The following is a 16,206-nucleotide window of genomic DNA, read 5'->3' as shown; positions in this document are numbered from 1 at the left end:
TTTCTGTAAGCATTGACTCCATCCCGACCTTAATATCCTGAAGTATAATAGATAGGTATCAGCCTCTTGCTGGATTGGAGAGTACCTGCTTCCTCCAGTGCTGGGATGCAAAATTAGGGAAGCTTAATTACTTCAAAACAGCTTCCAGCTACCTCCTCTGTTCTTGGCAAGGACCCATCCCCCAAGCTGACATGCTGCTTAGTAAATGTCACTTCTACAGCAGGAGTGTTTCTTCTCCCCAGATGCCAGCAAAGAGCACCACAGGATCAGCCTTGCAGAAAGCTTCTGAAGTTGAGAATTTTCCCCTGAAGACCAGTCTCTGAACAACTGAAATGACTCACCCTAGAGGAAGAGCAGAAGACATTAGGTCTAGATGGCCATTTTGGACTTTTCCTGAGAAGTACATGAATCATATCTGAATAGGAGTGGTGAGTGTGGGCACCTCCCCTCCCAGAGAAAGACTAAATGTAGAACAATAGAATCAAGAAAGCAGAGGTCACAAGCTATTTGGGGCAGCAGTTGTCCCAGGTGGGTGGAGTTAGTGTTGGGAATCACTTCTGGTTTAGGGGTGTATGGAGAAAGGTCAAGCCCAGCAGTGGGGAGCAGGAAGGATACTATGAGTGGTGGTGCTGACCCAACTGCCAAGTTTAACACTTGAGCTTTAAGCCTCAGGTGATACCCCACAGTAGGGGAGAGAGGGACACTGAAGAGACTTATTATGGAGGCCTATTGTGACCATTATGACCCTGTAGCCACGTGCATGTGCTCAAAGGGATATATGTCACAGAAATTAGAAATCAAAATGCAATCAGAACAGAACGTGCGTCGCAGAGAAAAAATATAGGTCTGTCATTGAGCTATCATGAAAAAAAATTCAGACAAATGAATGGGAAATAAATGAAGGTGGCTGTGTGGCTTCTGTGTGAAGATACTGTGATCGTCAGCTTTAGAAATCAGCTAGGCACAACCCGGCATCCTTTGGGGAGAAAGGCCCAGTGAGGAATTGTCTACATTTGCCTGGCCTGTGAGCATGACTGGAGAATTGTCTTAATTAAATTAATTGATATGGGAAGACAGGGCCCACTTTGGGTAGCACTATTCCCTAGACAGGGTGTCCCAAAGTGTGTGAGAATAGAGAAACTGAGCTGAGCACAAAGCGAGTAAGCCTGTATGCGCTCACTTCTTTCCGCTCCTGACTCCGAGTGTGCTGTGACTAATTTGTAGTCCCTACCTTGACGAAGGGATTGTAACTGGAATTGTAAACTGAAATAAGCCTCTTCTCCCCTAAGTTGATTTTTGTTGGGGTATTTTATCAGAACAATAGACATGAAACTGGATCAGCCACCTTTAGGGTAAGTTCCCCCTAATGTTACTGGCTCCCTCATATTGAGAAAGCATCACCCGCGGGCAGGATTTGGAAAGGTGTGTAATTCCACCACACTCTTCCCCTCTGATGGACTTTGAAATTACTTTATCATACTCTGCCTTAGACATCTGAGAATCTTTGGGATTTGTGACCTCAATAAATGCCGGGCAGAGGGAAGCAACCTAAAGGGACAGAACGATCTCTTCACTCAGGATAGAGAGAGACAAGTCGTGGTACGCAGCATTTCCCACAGTTATCAGAAAAGGAATAAATAAAACCAGGGACACATATGGCCTGGAAACCACTTTAAAGGTTATTCATCTTCTAATGGACAGGGTAGGAGCCTTTATCATCCCCAGGGCCAAGGGTTCAGCTCTGCGCTGCAATTATAACGACAAAAATGGCAGAAATCATGTGATTCAAGCAAGTTAAGACGGAGCACCAGAAAGCCAACCAAGATTGCCTGGGAGAAAACTGTCCTCCCGGAAAGAGGAAACAACAGAAATGTGGACTACAGAATAAAAATTAGATTTTTAAAAAATAATTTTCAGTTTTTATCAATTTTTACTATGAAATGGGTACTGTACAAGGCAATGTACAAGAATAGCCCCATTTTTAAAAGATGTTATTTTTATTTTTAACTATTTTGTGTGTGTGTGTGTGTATGTGTGTGTGTGTGTGTGTGTGTGTGTATGTGTGTGGCTTTGTGCACTCAAGTGCTGTGTCTGTGAAGATCAGAAGAAAACATCTGATCTCCTGGAACTGGAGTTACAGGCAATTGTGCACTGCCATGAGGGCGCTGGGAACTGAACGCATGTCCTTGGCAAGAGCAGCTCATCCTCTTAACCACTGAGCCATTTCTCCAGTCCCTGACTAGTCCCATCCGGTTCCGACAAGCTCCCATTTGGAGAATTGTAACATCACCTCTATTCTGCAGATACATTAGATGAGGCCTGGTATGATGAGAAAAATCACTCAGCTCATAAAACGTGAAAATCCATGCATAAAATCCAGTGCTCTGGTCTCAAGAAACCTACGGAGAATCAGCAGAGACACCAATGCTAGCATTAGGTTCCTAAGGACTGGATACTGCACTCAGGCTTTGAAGCTCTGCCTGACTCTTCCCTTCCTAATGGGTCAGAGATCTTACTCTTCCTGCTGCTGCAACCTGAGGGGAGAAGGATTTATTCTGGGAAGGTCTGGCAATGAAGGGATGGATAATCACATTGCACGCTTATGCAAAGTCCCTCACGTTGCTGAAACTGCCTAATGGGGCAGCTTGTGGGAGAAAATAAAGGAGAGGTGATCATTGGCATGATAGTACACGTCTAGAGCACAGGCTAGCCTCATACTTGAAATGGTTCCTCTGAATCCGCAGTACGCCTGAAACCTAAGAGAGGCGGGCTTGGCTCTGTTGTCAATCACTGAAGCTGCAGCGTCTCAGGTTTGAGTGACAGAAATGCATTGGAGAATGTTTGATGCATGGTTGCAGAAATGAGGAACACATTCCTGAGTGTTGACTACAAGGCTGTACCTCAGAACAGTTTGCTAAGCATCCATCACCAAGGGGTGTGTGTGTGTGTGTGTGTGTGTGTGTGTGTGTGTGTGTGTGTGTGTGTGTGTGTGTGTGGTTTCCATGTAAGTCATTAAATATTTGAGGTTTGCGCAGTGTCTGTTCAATCATGTAGCTCTCTGACGGAAAGGTACAGAAGCATCTGCATGGGTAGAGCGGCAGATGGGCTCCCCAGGGCCACGCTGCAGAAGAATCCAGCTGCCGCTAGTGCAGACTCATCCACTGTGCGGCAACCTGTGTGCAGCAGTGCTGGGCACGGGAGTGTGGGTGTTCAGTTAGGGGAGGCCAAGCTCTAACTAAGAAGAGCTCTCTCCAGGTCACACATAAGATCAGGAGGGACAGAACAGCAAAGGCGTGTCCAAGTACAAATCTATGCTTGAGGGGAAAGCTTGGTTGTCTGGGGTGCTGCTTCTTGTCCGTCGCAGTTCCATATGTCAGTCTCTGGCGGGGGTTGGGGGGATCTTCATCTGTTTGGCTGCACTGTGGCTTGAACTCAGGACCCCCTACATGCTAATCAAAGGCCCTTCTCTTGAACTACATCCCAACTCTGTTTTTCATATTTAATTTGAGACAGGGTCTCCCTAAGTAGCCCAGGATGCCCTTGAATGTACTGTATGTGCAGCCCAGACAGGTTTTGGACTTGCAGGCCCCTTGCCATAGCCTACTGAGCATAAGAAGACGTAAGCCTATACTGTTATACACGGCAGGGCTACTTCCTTGACTCAAAGGACTGCATCTTAAATAGATACCCGGCCCTCTAGCCCGCCAGCATGAAGAAGGAAGGGCGGCTGGGAGAACAAGAGGTGAGTGAGGCCACACGTCTGTCTCACTTTGTTGGAACTAAGGGTTTTCCTGATGGAAGGCTAAAAGTTTTGAAACCAGGAAAAAAACACAGGTAAACCTAGAAAATCTAAAAACCAAAAGACTAATTAATTCCTATCTATCTATCTATCTATCTATACCATAGAGCTAGATGCTCTTTGATCCTGTTATCCCGAAATGCTCTGTTCCGGGCAGGAAGTGTAACCGTCTGCACACACACAGCCCCTCCTGCGTGTGACAGAGGCTGCCGTAGTCAGGCTTCTCGTTGGTTCACAGTTTGAGGGTGCAGTCCACTGTGGTGGGAAAGACGCGGCAGCAGGAATTCCAAGCGTCTGCTTGGATGCAGAGCGGGATGAAACTGCTGCTCTGCTCCCTTTCTCCTGGTTAGGTCTGAGGATATGACTAGAGAGACAGCTCCGTGGTTAAGAGTGCTTGCTGGGGTTGGGGATTTAGCTCAGTGGAAGAGCACTTGCCAAACAAGCACAAGGCCCTGGGTTGGGTCCTAAGATCCAAAAAAAAAAAAAAAAAAAAAAAGAGTGCTTGCTGCTCTTGAGGAGGACCCGAGTTCAGTTCCCAGAAGCCACATCAAGTGGCTCACAGCTGCCTGAAACTCCAGCTCCAACAGCCATTTCAGGCCCCAATGGGTACCTGCACTCGTCCGTGCATAGCCAAACACAGACCCACATAATTAAGAATAAAATAATCATTTAAATTCTGCAGTCGAAGGCCTATGTGATGACTCTGCCTATGTTTACCGGGAGTCTTTCCACCTCAATTAAGCCACCTGGACGTGGCTTCACAGGCATCCACAGAGGCTTGTCTTGTAGGCGATGCTAGATCCTGTAAATGTTGACAACCAATATTAGCCATTATAGCAGGCTAATTACCTACCTTCTCAGGAGTAGGGAGAGACAGAGACAGAGACAGATGAAAAAGAGGCAGAGACAGAGAGAAAGAAACAGAGACAGTGACAGAGGAGAGCGATCGGGTTGGGAGGAATCCTGTTCTGAAGCATCATCTCCCAAAATGAATGAAAAACATTATTCTTACTTCAAAACGCAAATCCACATCACACTGTGTTTTTATGTCAGAGCATTCCTCCGTGGCTGTTTCTCAAAAGTTCCCTACCTCCCTGGGCTGAAAATGCGACATCTCAACACAATGTCTCTCGAGTGACATGAGCTTCAGGTCCAGTCTGCCTGGAGAATCAGCCCCATGCTGCAGAGTCACGCTGTGTGGACGCAGAGTCTGAGCTCTGTCTCCCCCACGGGCCTGGGTCCACCCAGCCGCTCCAGCTGGAGGCCTGCGTCTAAAACTCAGACTTAATGGGCTTCTCGCTGAAGGCTGGAGTTTCAGGAAATGAAAATGACAGGGATGCACGGTGTCAAATTGTTCCTTTGCAACAAGTTAGGACAGCACCAGTCAACATTCGTGTGGGAGGCTTCTCATTCTGCAAAATCAGGCTGGTGCGCCTCGGGCACTCTGCGGCAAAAGTGCCTGGGTGCAGATGCAGATGCAGCGGCCAAGGAAATCTGCTAATACAGCCCCTTTGTGTGGTTATGTAATAAGTTGTAAAAATTTTTTAAAAAAAGGTGACTTGTGCGGAGGTTCTCATATGCATTTCTGTGCGCGCGCACGTGCGCATGCGTGAGCGTGTGGCGGTCAGAGTACATCCTTAGGTATCAATTTCTCACCTTTCTCCGGCCTTTGAAGCAGGATCTTTCAACCAAGCAGGCTAGGTTAGCTGGCAAGCAAATCCCTGTGTCCCATCTGTGTCTGTCTTCCCAGCCCCAGGATTGCAAGTGCACACCAACATGAATGTCTTTTTTGCCTAAGTTCTGGGGATCAAGCTCGGATCCTCTTTACAATTTGAACCATCTCCCTGACCCCCACCAATCGACTATTAGTAAAGTTTAGGGCACGTGTTTAGTCTCGGCCACTGAGGATGCCATGTGACTCTAAGACCTAATTTATGGTTTACAGAGAGCAGGACAGATGACTTAGTATTTATTTCAGGCCTTGAGATCAAACGACAACTTTCAGCAACCAGTTTTCTCCTTTCATGTGGACATCAGCATTGTTTTAGCTACTGAGGTAAGAAGTTTTACCTACTGAGCCATCTCACTGGCCCCAAATCATGTCCTTGAAAGCATGAGTGAGGTGACTACACACAATGACAAACAAGCCACTGGGATCAAACTCTGGAACCAGTCCCTCAGCTGGGGAGAACATCTCAGAGCAAATGCTCTTCGGAGAGATGTCCCAGCAGCCAGCCAGCCAGCCAGTTCCCCTGGGGGCCCATCAGTGTATAACAAATGGCTGTTCTCTCTTGAACTGTAATAAGGGTCTCTAGGGACTCTGTCTCTAAGGCAGGATTCGGATGTCTGCCTTAAATCAGAAGCCATCAGGACCTAAACTGCGTGCCTCACATGGACAAAGGCTATGTTCCCTATCTGTGGGGCCAATTATTTACTTCCCAATCCTGATTTTCTAGTTCAAATGACAAATTGGAAAGAGACATCTCTGTTTCCCCACCCACTGCCGCCCACCCCACTAATGGAAACTGGATCATCCCAGGTCTGCTTCACACAGTCAGTTCAGAAGACTATGGGTGCCACCCGTGTGGGTGAGTGAGCCACGAGGGGTTATAAGTGAAGAATATGGGAGTTGACACAATCAGGATACTAGGCCTGCAGAGATAAGTCATCAGATGGTAAAGTGCTGGCCTTACAAACGCAGGGTCCTGAGTTTGATGCCTCAGAACTCATGTTTAAAAGAGAGAAAAAAATAGTAAGATAGACATGTTGGCGAGCCCATAGGATCCCAGGTCTGGAGAGGTGGTCAGGGTTCAGACACCTTGGACCTGGAGGTATTTACAGCTGAAGCTGCCTGACATTGGTGCTGAGACCCAAACTCTGGTCCTCTGCAAGAGCACCAATTACTCTTAACCACTGAGAGGCTCTCCAGGTCCTAACCTGAGGCTTTTCATATACATAAGTCATCGCTTTGAACTCTCTCTCCATGCAACAACACACACACACACACACACACACACACACACACACACACACACACACACACACACTTTCTATCGCTGCCCTGTAGATCAGCCGAGCTTTTCTTTTATCAGTAAATCTTCTCTCTTTTGTAAGACAAGGTACAAAAAGTGGTCCGGAAAATGAATACATTCTCTTTGGACAACTTGAGAAGGTAGGGGGCAAAAATTCTGTCAACACTACATATTAAGAATGTTTGTCTTCTCACGTACAGCTCCCAGCAAACTTCAAATTGATTAATGCCATCCTCTGGGTTAATTCTGTGAAGCATATCAGCTGCATTGTTCAATTCTTTCATGGAAACCATGGACCAGCAGCCTATGTGGCTCGTGGCATAATAGTCTATGCTGAGGCACAGAAAGTAGGGTGTTTATCTTTCCCACATACGTCAGACAGCTGACAGCCTCTCTGGGTTCAGGATTCAAGACAGGTCAGAGCTATGGAAATAGAGTAGGAACTCACACATAAACTGGAATCCACTTGGCCGCTTTCCAAATCACCCATCTTGGTGAAATTCTATTTAGAATCTGAATTTTTTTAAACCATGCTTTTTAATGAATTATCTGCCGTTATTATTGAGTATAGTGGACAATATTTATATGGATATCTTCACTCGTTCTTGGAAACCCGTGGTTTCTGTGACCTGAGCAGCTTGGTTCCTCTCAAGGAGGAAAGAGCAGAAAGAAAATGGGATGAGAAAGTGACACTTATGGCTTCTCTTCCTATTCCAGTTCTAAATTGCTTGAAGAAGGCAATTACCTTCCCTACCCCTTAATTTTTCAATATAGAACAGAGGGAGAAGCAGCCATCTCTCACCTGCAGCCCCAGGTGATAAAGTTGAGTCCCCTTTCCACCCCTCTGTAATGAAGCCTCTGCACATAGAGACTGGGGAATCCTCCTTCCGTTTGGTTTGGTTTGGAGTGACTTTCTTTTTAGAGACAGGGTCTTCTGCAGCTCAAGCTGACCTTGAAATCACAATAGAGCAAAGGATGCCATTGGACCCCTCATCCTTCTGACTGTACTGCTCAGATGCTGGAATGACAGAGGTGCTCGCCCACGTCAGGCATTGAATGTGTGAGGCTTCTGCGCCCCTCACACCAATGTCCACAGCAGACCAAAGATCTTCAGAAGAAAAGATCCCTGGCCATGAGTTAGCTTTTGTTTTGCTGCAGTTTCTCGAGTAGAGAGAAAACTTTCCCCAGGCATAACAGTAAGACTGGGGACTCTGCAGAGAAGCCAGGATTCCTGGCACTTGGTCTAGACCTGGGGACACAAACAGTCATTAGTCACAGGTTATTATAAACAGGACGACCTCAAGTTTTAAGTGTTTCTTCCGGCCCCTGGGAATACTAGGAGTGTTAAACAGCGGCAACACCCACATTTATGGCTAAACCCACTCATATGAGGAAATATCAATTGTTATTCAGTGGCACTATCTGAAGCAGTTTCTAAGCAATGCCCTGCTCCAAATAGCCATGTTTTGGCTGGGAAGATGGTCTGGTCAGCATGTGGTGTTCATTGACTAGAAGCACATAAAATCTGTTCATTTTATTGCTCAGCTGCGTGCACGCATAAAGAATGGAGTTTGATTCCCAGAACTCATGTAAAAAAAAGCCAGGTGTGGTGGGCAATCCATGCCAGGGAGGCAGAGAAAAGCTCCCTGGACAGACACTCTAACCCAATCATCAGCAAGCCCCAGGTCCCTGCGAGAGATCCTGGGTCGAAAACCAGGGTGGAACAAGCTGATGGGATAGCTCAGTGGGTAGAGGCACCTGCCATCAAGCTTGACTCCGTGGTTTCAACCCCTGGGACCCATGTAATAGAGGGAAAGAGTCAACTCCAGCAAGTTGTCCTTTGAACTATACGCATTCTTGAAATGAATCAATAAGTGTACATTTTAGTTATAAATGATGTGGGAGTAAGAGCTGGCTCAGCAGTTAAGAACACTGGCTGTTCCACTCCTGAGTTCCATTCCCAGCATCCACATGGCGGCTCCCAATCATCTGTAATTCCAGTTCCGGAAGACCCGATGCCCTCCCTCTTATGGCCTCCACGGGCAGCAGGTACACAGCGGTACACATACGCACATGCAGACAAACACTCAAACACATAAAACAAACAAAAAGTTTAAAAACAGAATAATGAGGTACATCATTCCTGAAGGAGTTAAGCATGTATCTGGCTTCTGCATGCAAATGCACGTGCATGAGCATACACACACAGACAGACAGACAGACAGACAGCTCGTTTTCTGTGTCTGACCGTGTGCAAAGCACAAGCTTCATTTCTGCCACTGAGAAATCAGACCTCTGCAGCTCAGCACTCATGTTAGGCTGTGGACACTGAGGCACAAACCCATATGAGATGTGTACCCTGGTCATTCACCCAGAAAGAACACGGTGACTCAGTCAACCCAACCTTAGACAGAGCATCGCAGCAGAGTTCAGACCCTTGTAGAGCACCTGAGGGTGGGTGAGGTACAAAGACAAGCCCTGAGGAGAAATCTTCTGGTGTTCCAATCACTGACGAGCAAACACATCTCTGATAAAAACACAGCCTTGTCCTCTACAGGGCTGCGATATTCCAGGATCTTCAAAGTTCCTACTGCACAAGGCGTAGGCTGGAAAACTGCACTGTGCGTGTGGGGCTATGGAGAGAGTGGGTGGAATATGCAGGTTGTACTGTGGACCAAGCACATAAAAATCTAAGTTGCCCAGTTACTGAAATGCCAGTGACCCAAAGGAACCACTGATTGGTCCATCACACCTAGTGGTAGCTATCTACCTCAGATTCCCAAGTCAGCCACCTCTAGACTAAACCAGTTCTCCTCTACTCCCACACTATATGGAGCTGTTCGGTAGTGCACATTTTACCGGAGATTTGGAGAGTAAAATCAGTGTAGGACAGCATAAGGCTGGTCAGACTCACCAGATACCACCATTCCTTACAAAGCACGGAGTCGGTGCCCACAGGAAATCCCTTGCCAGATGTTAGTCAAGTCCTTCTTCCAGCAATTGGGCTTGAGTTTCTCTCTCCCATATCCTTCCCACTGTTACTTCCATTCCTGGTGGTTTTATTCCCCCACCAACTCCACAGCCTTTCTACCTCACCCCAAATTAGACTTCTGTCTTCCTATACCTATCCCAAATCACAGTGGGCTCCTCAGCCTCACCAAAAGCTCTCTCATTTGCCCTCCAGAAATACGAAGTGGATGGAAGCTCTTCCTGTGGGGTTTGTTTGACACATCCGCCTAGTCAAACCCTAGTGAGGACTGTTGACCACCTTGCCTGCACAGGAGCACAGACAAGCACTCCCTGCCTCCCTACCATACACCTCCCTCATCCCCATCCCCCTCCCTCACCACCCCATCCCCCTGTCCCTGAGGACAGAAGGAGAAGGGGCGTAGATTGGGGAGCTTGGCTTCTCTCTGCTGGAGCCTATTTTGCGAGATTTCTCTCTACAGCATTTTCAACTCTGAAGGCATACAGCATGACAAGGGACAGGGGTCTTTGTTTCTCCTGCCTCTTCAACTACATGTATGCCATCATCTCTTGGCACTTGACCTCCACTTACCTACTGCCCTCCAGCCTCCCTCTCATGGCTAATACCATTAAGAATGGAGTCTCCAGACACCGTCTCCTCTTCCGCACTCCCCATGACTCATCCCACCTGTTTTAATCGCCGTCCTCCTAATTCAGTGTCCCAAAGCCAGACAGAAGGTTCACAACCTCATCCTCCCTCTTCTCTAAGGTAGATGCCGTCTTCCCTGGAGCCTCTTAATCTGTGGCCTGTACATCTAAAGTTGGCCTCTTCCCTTCTTGTGGCCATTCACATCACTTCACCATCTCATGGACCTCTCATCTAATACCAGCCCAGACGTCTCCTCTTGCTCTAGATCCAGACATCTACCTGTCTCCCCTCAAGGTCAATTCCCCCATAAGCCTGCTAAGAGTGCATGTTTGTACATGTACACATTAGCTCCTCTGTAGGCAGATGGTTAACAGGCCTGCCTTGGCCTTGAGTGGGCATATATGTAAAACCCCAGTCTCTCCTCCTCTAAGACAGAAAGCCAAGTCAGCTATATTTTAGCAGCCATGTACCCAGATCTACTTCATCCCACTGTGGCATGTACAGAATGTGATTCCTTCCCTCCTATCCATCGGTTTGTCCTCTATGTCCTTTATGTCTCCTGCTGCCAGATCACCGCAGAGCATCCAAAACACTGGTTCTTCTGGCCTTGTCCACCTCCACCGAAGTTCTACCATGTCCTGAGCCAGCTAATTCCTCGTCAGAAGCAGCTTCATGGTTGCCCATCAGCTTCAGAATTAACAATTCTCTAACCTGTCACAACATGTCCCTCACGATCTGTCTTCTGCCTTCCTTTGTAGCTAAGAACCCCCAGTGACGCTCCACACACATAGCATCCACATTTTATTCACTTTGGGGCATCGGTGACGTCACCCCTTCACGCCTAGACCCTCCCTCAGTGCCTTCATGCTCACAAGGTTTTTGTTCCTACTACATCCCCTTGCTGTCCTGGGTCTGCTGCTTCCTTCTTCTGTCTACTGGCCCAGAAGCTCCTCTTCCAGGGAGCTCCCCTGACCAGTGGGATGGAAACTATGCACTCATCTCACCCCCCATACACTTAGTAACAAAACACTACATAGCTAAGGCTGTTGCTAAATGATTGTCTGTTAATCTATTTTACATTGTCTCTATATCAACAAAGGGCTTCCCATACCCCTTCCCCCAGTGTTTGCGCTGCAGCTGGTTCCCAATGTGCACCGAGAGAACAGTGTGCTTCCCGCTTCCCCTGGCACATGAGTCTGAAGTGCACATTCTGGAAGGTGGAGTCTGTGAGGCTGCACCTCTGAAAAGCTCCCCAGGGTAGCTGGGGTGGCTCAGCTTTGGAGGTAGTGAGCGGCGTGTGATGGGGTAGACAAGGGGACGCTGGATGATGCCTGCATGGAGTGGATACTCAAGAGGCAGCTAATGGGCTGCATGGAATTAGGATCACGTCTGTGTTCTTCAGCAACTAGAAACTTCTACCTACTGCCTTCCAGGCACCAACACATCAACCCTCAGAGTTATCTCCTTGGAGCGAAGATGGGGAACATAGGTCCATGCCTGCCTGGCCTCCTTCATTCCCTGCTGCAGGGCACCTAGCGTCCCCCACCAAGTGCATTCTGAAGACACCATCATGCTATTTAATTAACATAGCAACACTGGTTTCACATGTTGAGGACTGTTTCAGAAACTGACACTGTTGATGCTTTAAACACTAAGTGACTCGTGTTAGTGAGATACAGGGAAACCTGGATTTGTGTGCATTAAGGTACTAAGGTATCGGAGGCAGGGAACCTGTGGGATTTGGGGGCCACGTGGTCTGTCTTTGGCAAGCTCCCTCATATGAAGTGTTTCAAGCCTCCTCAGCTGCTTAAAGGAGTAAAGTAGATGGAACAAAGCCAGGAAGGTATCCACGCCCCCTTTCTGAATCTCCCGTAGACATGTCTCTAAGACAATTAAAGCCAAAGTGCTGTCCTACCTGTGTCTTCGCCTCCACTATTATGCAAGCTGTTCCTCCCATCACTGCCTGTTGTCCCCATGACTGCCTCTTTCTCTGGCTCACTTTTAAAGCATCGCTGGCCCCAAAGCTCTTTTCCCAAAGCAGATATCACTTCTGAGAGCTCATAGAGCATTGCCTGAAAAGAACTTAAGAAACATCAAAATGGAAAGCCAAAACAGGTGTGAAGCCACACAAAGCAGTATTACGTGGGTTTATTGACCAGCTTTCTAAAAGAATAAACTTGGAGTACACGCACACGCACACACACACACACACACACACACACACACACACACACGTTGTGTAACTCCACTTAACTACATAGTATGGTACAAAGTCTTCAAACACACACCACATACCATGGTGTCATGTATTTACTTTTATGTTTTCTAATGATGGGATTTCATTCATTTTAATTACACTCATTCAGAAGTTTTATGTCCCAGACACGATTTGGACAGGGTTTCTTTTAAATAATTTCTGTGTAATAGGAGTCTATCAGAGTAAGGTTTATGAATTTGTTAAGACGGTAACATCGTCCAAGGATTAACTCCATCTTGGGGAGTGCATGGAGGAATAAAACAGGAGCTGGCAATCTGTGTATCTGGAGAAGTCTGGTCAGGAGGGTCACACTAAAATACTTTATATAGTTTTTTTATGAAAAATGTACTTTAAGACCTGTCATTTTAACCATCTTAAAGTGCACAGTTCAGGGCTGGAGAGATGGCCCAGTGGGTAAGAACACACAGCTCTCTTGCAGTGGACATAAGTTCAGGTCCCTAAAGGAATCCCAAGGAATCTGACACTCCCTTCTGGCCGCTGTGGGCGCTGCACTGATGTACACAGATGTACACCCAGCCACATATGAGACACATAATTTAAAATAAAAATAATTTTCAAAGTGTACAGTTCAGTGTTGTTAGAACATTCACAAAGCTATAACACCCCCATCAGTCCATTTTTAGATAATTTTCTTGATCCCAATCAGGAAGTCAGTGCCCACTGAGTATGAATCCCTACCCTGTGTCCCAAGTCCCTGAAAGCCTTTCTGCCTTCTGGGTCTATGGCATATGTGTCATATGACGTGAAATCCCTCAGAATACCCTTTTATGCTTATGTTCTCACTTTTTCACTTAGCCTAGTGCTTGCCCGGGTCATATACCAGGATGCTTCTCCTCTTTCTGGCTGAGTAGCACCTTAAGTACAGAACATTCACAATTTCTTTATCCATTCATCTGTTGACTTGTATCTTGCCATTTCCATGTTATACACAAACATTATTGCATAAGTACCTGTGCTCGGGGTTTCTGTTTCTTTAAGTGTGTGCCTAGAAATAGAACTGATGATTTTTATAGTATCTTTAATTATCTGTTAAGCAATGGAAACAGCAATGGTTAACCTGACTGTAACACTATGTGTTTGTGAACATGTCCATGTTATGTGCACGCACACACAGGTTTGAACACTCACGTGGAAGCCAGAGGTTGACATCTGGTCTTCCTCAGTCACCATCACCATCCACCTTATGTTTTGGTCTCTCGCTGCGCCTGGAGGTCACCAGTCGAGCTAGGCTGTCTGTGTGGTGTGCTCCAGGGATCTGCCTGTTTCCATCTCCATGGCGTTTGGATTACACATGGGTACAGCCACATCTGAGCTTTATTCGTTCTGCAGATTTAAACTCAGACCCTCGTTCTTGGGAAGAAAGCATCGCGGCACCTGAACCACCTCTTCAGCCCCTGCAACACCTTTTACAACAAAATTAAGTCCATATTGCTCGTTATTTCCAAAGAAATAACAAAATCGCTTATTTATTCATTGAAAACTAAAGATCCATCATGGTACATGGATCTGAGGGAACCCAAGGAAGGAAGATAACCACAAGATCATAGACCGGGCTGGGCTACATAAGTGGGATCCTGTATCAGGGAGGGGGAAGGGAGGATAAGTGTTATTGTTATTATCTCTAGGTTTTAGCTACCCTGTAAGCACAGGCCCATCCGATCGACAAGATCCCAGATGCCAGAGGATGAGTTGTAGGAAAAAAAAAAACGAATTTAACACATACTTTAATGAAGTCATTCAATTACAAACCCATCGGTTCCCCATAGGGACTCATCAGTCTTGCAGATTCAAAGCCGAAAATAGAAATTCCCCATTTTCGCTATCTATTATGATAAATTAGGTAATTTTCCAGATTATACTCTCATATTCCCACACCCTGGCTGATTGAATAAACACCTTCAGCCACTGGGCATTAAAAGTTCCAGTAGAGACTCTTCTGTGCGTTTGAAGCTGAGACCCACTGGTGCAGGGCGATGTTTTTCAATTTCTGAACCAGGAACAGAAGCAGCATCTCCTGGGAATTTGCTATAAGGGCAGGGATTTGGCATAAGGAAAATAGTGGGTAAAGTTCTGTGCAATCATGAGAACTTGGATTTAGATTCCCAGGACCCATGCCAAAAGCCCAGTGAGATGGTTCAATTGCAGAATTGGGAGGCAGACACAGGACAATCCCCAGAGCTTGCCGGCCACCCAGTCTAGCCAATCAGTGAGCTCCATGTTGAATAAGAGACCCTATCTCAAAAATTAAGGTAGAGAGCCATAGAATAAATAATCAAGGTCGACCCATGGCCTGCAGATTCTCATACACATAACAGGTACTTACATATACACATGTACACACATGTATGCACCACACATACAAATACATAAAATAAATAAATGCTGGTTTTTTATGCCAAGCCCTTTGCAATCACTCAATTCCTCTAGGGGATTCTAGGGCCAACTATGAGGGCCACGTGGAGCCAAAGAACAAGGCACCAATTAGACAACAGTAGAACTAACATAGGGTCCCACGCATCCCTCGAGAGACAATCCCAAAGAGAAACCCAAAGCAGTGACCGGTCAAGGCATAGCCTGAGTGTTGGGTCATTGGGTAATTTTCAACCAGTCAATAAGGGACAGAGCTGTTCTTTCAGGAAGGGGCCCTTGGGAAACTCTTGGTGTGTTCTCTGCTTCTTTCCATCCCTGTCATCTCTAAATGCTTCCTTTGCAAGCACGGACAGCACGGAGACCTGAAGGGAAAACAGAAAACAAATTGGGTACACCACACATAGTCACTGCTGTGGTGGCTATAGAAAGAGGTGACTACTACCCAGGGGACCCTGAGAGCTCCAGGAACTGAGATCCGCCTGCCTACATATAAGAAATGTGTTTCCGCTCTGCCTCACCAATTCTGCAGCTCGCAGCTCAGGACTCCTCAAGTATTTCCAAATTGCCAATTTTTCATATTCACAGAAGGCTGGAGATGTGGCAGTGCTGTGGAGAATTACAAAGAAATGATTGAAAGCAAGTGGAGTGCTGGTGAAGCTGAGAGGCGTGGCTACATGGGCTCCCTACTGAAAAGGGAGAGTTAGCTTTGGCTGTAAGAGAGTAGGAGAAAACGGGTCTTTTCCCCAGTGGTGAGAAGTTGGTTCTGGGCCAGAAAGATGTAGTGCATGCCTACAACCCCAATCTGTTCTGGAGGCAGAGGAGAAAGACCTGGACCTCCAGGCCCTCCTCCAACCTCAGCTACTGCTGTAGTTTGAGTGTGAAATGTCCCCCACAGGCTCCCGTGTTAGTACAGTTGGTCATCGGCTGGTGACACTATCCTTGGACGTTTGTACAACCTTAGGAGATGGAGCCTTGCTGGGGAAAGTGAGATGCTAGGAGCCCCCAGTTTTACAGCCCAGGCCTAGTTCTTTTCTCTGCTTCCTGACTACAGCAACAGTGTGACCAACCGCCTCTCCTGCTGCCATGCTTCCTGCCGTGGTGGACTGTATCC

General features: G+C 46.8%; 1 protein-coding gene across 1 annotated transcript in view; it reads left to right on the top strand.

Moving 5' to 3' along the window:
* The window catches only part of Tacr1 (tachykinin receptor 1), a 161,252-nt gene that overhangs the window by 137,770 nt on the left and 7,276 nt on the right, over positions 1–16,206 (top strand). The window lies entirely within an intron of this gene.

The sequence above is a fragment of the Rattus rattus genome, chromosome 6, assembly GCF_011064425.1.
Source record: "Rattus rattus isolate New Zealand chromosome 6, Rrattus_CSIRO_v1, whole genome shotgun sequence".
NCBI classification, from domain to species: Eukaryota; Metazoa; Chordata; class Mammalia; order Rodentia; family Muridae; genus Rattus; species Rattus rattus.
Note: the sequence above shows the minus strand (reverse complement) of the source record. Positions and strands in the feature narration are given on the sequence as shown.